A 3,853-nucleotide genomic window follows, 5' to 3' on the forward strand; every position below is an offset into this window, starting at 1 on the left:
GTCATACATCTTTGAAAGGTAGCAGGTGCATTACATAGGCCAAAAGGCATTCTCCTATAAGCAAAAGTACCATAGGGACATGTAAAAGTAGTTTTCTCTTGGTCTAATGGATGAATAGGGATTTGATGAAAACCGGAGTATCCGTCCAAATAACAAAAGTATGAATGCATTACTAACCTTTCAAGCATTTGATCAATAAAAGGTAAGGGAAAGTGATCCTTTCTAGTGGCATTATTTAATTTTCTATAATCAACACACATACGCCACCCAGTCACAGTTCTTGTGGGAATTAATTCATTATTATCATTTTTAACTACTGTCATCCCACCTTTCTTAGGAACCACATGAACTGGACTTACCCAAGGACTATCAGATATAGCATAAATTACCTTAGCATCCAGTAATTTCAAAATTTCTTTCTTTACCTCTTCTTTCATCTTGGGATTTAGTCTTCTTTGAGCTTCAACAGAAGGTTTGGATCCTTCCTCCAAGAAGATGCGATGCATACAAAATGAAGAACTAATTCCCTTTATATCAGCCATAGTATATCCAATAAATTTTCTAAATTTTCTCAACTCATTGAGAAGTTTTTCAGTTTCTTTTTCATTTAAAGCTGAATTTACTATGACTGGATAAGTGGAATTAGCCCCCAAAAACTCATACCTTAAAGATGAAGGAAGTGGTTTAAGTTCTAACTTTGGAGAGTTTTCTTCTTGCCAATCTGTTGAAGACTCAAGAAGACTTTCTACTAGAGGATCTTTTTCTTTACACGGGGGACTTGAAACGATCAAGCAAGCATAATTAGGTTGAATCCCCTCAAGATCTATGTGCTTTCCTCCAACTAGAAAATTCTCCAAGGGATCCCTCAAAATAGATCTCATGACTTCTTCCTCCATGTCTTTAGGCAATATATCAACCCTGCAGCAAATATTTTCAAGAGAAGGTTGTCTAACAGATTTAGCAATATTAAATTCCATTGTTTCATCATTAATGGATAAGGACAATTTTCCATGTTTGACATCTACTATCACGCCTGCTGTAGCCAAAAATGGTCTACCTAGTATGATTGGTATTTGTTTGTCCTCTTCCATTTCTAAAACAACAAAATCTCCCGGAATTAAAAATTTACCTATCTTAACTGGAACATCTTCTAAAATTCCTATGGGATATTTTATAGATCTATCTGCTAACTGGATTGACATTGCTGTAGGCTTTAATTCTCCCATATCTAATTTCTTGCAAATTGATAAAGGCATTAAACTGATACTTGCCCCAAGGTCACATAAGGCTTTTTCAAACCTTAGATTTCCAATGAGACAAGGTATAGAGAAACTACCAGGATCCTTAAGTTTTTTGGGCAAATTATGATGGATCAATGTAACAGTCTCTCTATCATCCAATTTCCTTCGGTTAGCTAAAAGATCCTTAAGAAATTTAGCATATGTAGGCATCTGTTGTAGAGCTTCTACAAATGGAATGTTTACATACACTTGTTTGATCATATTTAAAAATTTTTCAAATTGTCTATCAAGTTTAGTCCTTGCTAACCTTTGAGGAAAAGGAATTGGAGGGTGATAAATAGTTTGAGGCTTTGATGAAGATACTTTTTCTTTTTCTAATCTCTCTTTTTCAGGTTTTTCAACCATAGGAGAAGCGTCTTCATCAATCTCAATATTATCATTTTGATTAGACACAGGTCTGTCTAATTTCTTCCCACTCCTTAAAGTAACAGCATTAACATTTTCAGCTGGGTTTGCAACTGTTTTACCTGGGAACTTACCTGGAGAATTGTTTGAACTAGGCATCAACTGTGCAATTTGATTTTCCAGCATCTTGTTGTGGAGAGTAATATTCTCAACCTTGACAGCAAGGTTTTGAATAGAATTTGCCATTGAATCATTGGTCTGTTTTTGATTAGTGACAAAATTCTCCATAAGGTTTTCTAATCTTGAAACACTTTGTTGAATTGAGGGTGTCTGTACTGGATTTCCTTCCCCATTAATGAAGTGATTGGACGGACGGAAATTAGGTTGCTGATTGCTAGTTCCTTGAACTGGGTTATTCTTCCAAGAAAAGTTAGGATGATTCTTCCAACCAGGGTTGTATGTGTTGGAATATGGATTACTCTTCTCTCTTCGAGGAGTGTCATAGAAATTATGAGAAGCTGCCACCTGTTCAGTAGTATCTTCTTTTTCTCCAGTAAAAATTGAGGTACAATCTACTGCAGTGTGCCCTTGTTCCCTACAAAGGTCACATACTTGATTTGTAGCCACTGAATTAACCTTAGCTTTTTCCATCTTGTCTAATCTTTGATTAAGAGTATCAAATTTTGCTAAGAGTAACTCAATATTGTTCACTTCATATCGCCCCGGAGTTCCTTTCCTTGTTGTGACTTCTCTTTCACTGTATTGGCTGTGATTTGAGGCTACATTTTCCAAAATAATCATGCAGTCATTAATAGGTTTCCCCATGAAAGATCCTCCAGCTGCTGAGTCTAATATCATGGTGCTTTATTGGTCCAATCCTTCAAAGAAAAATTGGATGGTAAGCCAACGGTTGAAGCCATGTTGTGGGCATGCTTGAAGATATCCTTTGAACCTCTCCCATGCTTCATAAATAGTCTCTCCAGTGCCTTGTTGGAAATTAGTGATTTTCTTCCTCAATTCTTTAGTTTTAGAAGGAGGAAAGAATTTCTCTAGAAAAGCTCTTTCACATAATTCCGAAGTTGCTATCTTTTCTCTAGGCACTGTTCTTAGCCACACCTTTGCCTTATCTCTCAAGGTGAGTGAGAATAAGCGGAGTCGCATTCCATCAGAAACTTCATCATCAAATTGCTGGGTCTCACAGATTTCCAAGAACCCCTCTAAGTGGTCATTAGGATCTTCTGATGGTAGTCCTCCAAAGGTGTTCTGTTTGAGCATATTCACCAGAGAAGCTGGTACAGTAGCTCCAGTTTGCATCTCCCCTCCAGGTATCCCACGAGCTACGGGTGCAGAGTAATCCCGAAGCGGTAAATTATCTCGTTGTGCAGCCATGTCAAATTCTCTAGAAAGGTTTCTTTTCCTTCTCAAGAGAGTTCTTTCAATCTCAGGATCAAGTGGTGTTGGTTTCCCAAGACGTAGAGATCTCTTTTGCATTAACCCTAAGGTACTGCAAAAAAAAAGAAAGTGACCCGTGAAATCTGAATTGGAGAAGTAAATACTAACAAAAAAAAAAAAAATTATTTATTTATTTAATTTTTTTTTTTTTTTAAAATTCGAATTAAAATAATTGTAATTTAAATCAAGAGACGTAGTCCCCGGCAACGGCGCCAAAAACTTGATGTATGGAAAACCGCAAGTGTACGGTTGTCGTCAAGTAATAAATATCGAATCACAGGGACTACGTGTTTGACCTAGAATTACTAGTATTTTAATTTGAATTTTAAAACAGATTGAATTTTTGTTTTGAGATGATAAGATCAGATTTGATGGTAAAAGAGATAGTAATGCAATTAATGAATAAGATAAAACTTTAAGATAAGATAAGGAGATTTCCGGGAATCTAGGGTTCGCACAAAGAGTTCCAACAATATTGAATTATTATTTTCATTAATTAATTCTATTCCATCTTGAAGGTAGTCTTAACCTAATTTAATCCTTGCACCTTCTCAGGCTACGAGGACGTGTTTAATTAAAATTAATCTCTACTCTCGTAGTAATTACGTTCAATTAAACCCATTAAGATCTTTGTTAATCTATTGCTCCTCGAAAGCTTAAATCAACTCTCGTGATTTAACACTCAAGTCTGTTCCTTTAGGTTCCGATAATTAGGTTCTCCTCTCAGTTCATCCCTAATTATCTATGATTATGAA

At 35.9% G+C, this 3,853-nt stretch overlaps 1 non-coding gene across 1 annotated transcript; it reads left to right on the top strand.

Annotated features, from left to right (window-relative positions):
- Positions 1-2,559: 2,559 nt before the first annotated feature.
- LOC145954006 (small nucleolar RNA R71) lies at positions 2,560-2,666 on the top strand. Its single transcript, XR_014431217.1, has one exon. It is a non-coding gene; the product is annotated as a small nucleolar RNA R71 (small nucleolar RNA).
- Positions 2,667-3,853: the final 1,187 nt, after the last annotated feature.

This window comes from Cajanus cajan, chromosome 1 (genome assembly GCF_000230855.2).
Source record: "Cajanus cajan strain Asha chromosome 1, NIPB_CcT2T_4, whole genome shotgun sequence".
Lineage (NCBI taxonomy): Eukaryota > Viridiplantae > Streptophyta > Magnoliopsida > Fabales > Fabaceae > Cajanus > Cajanus cajan.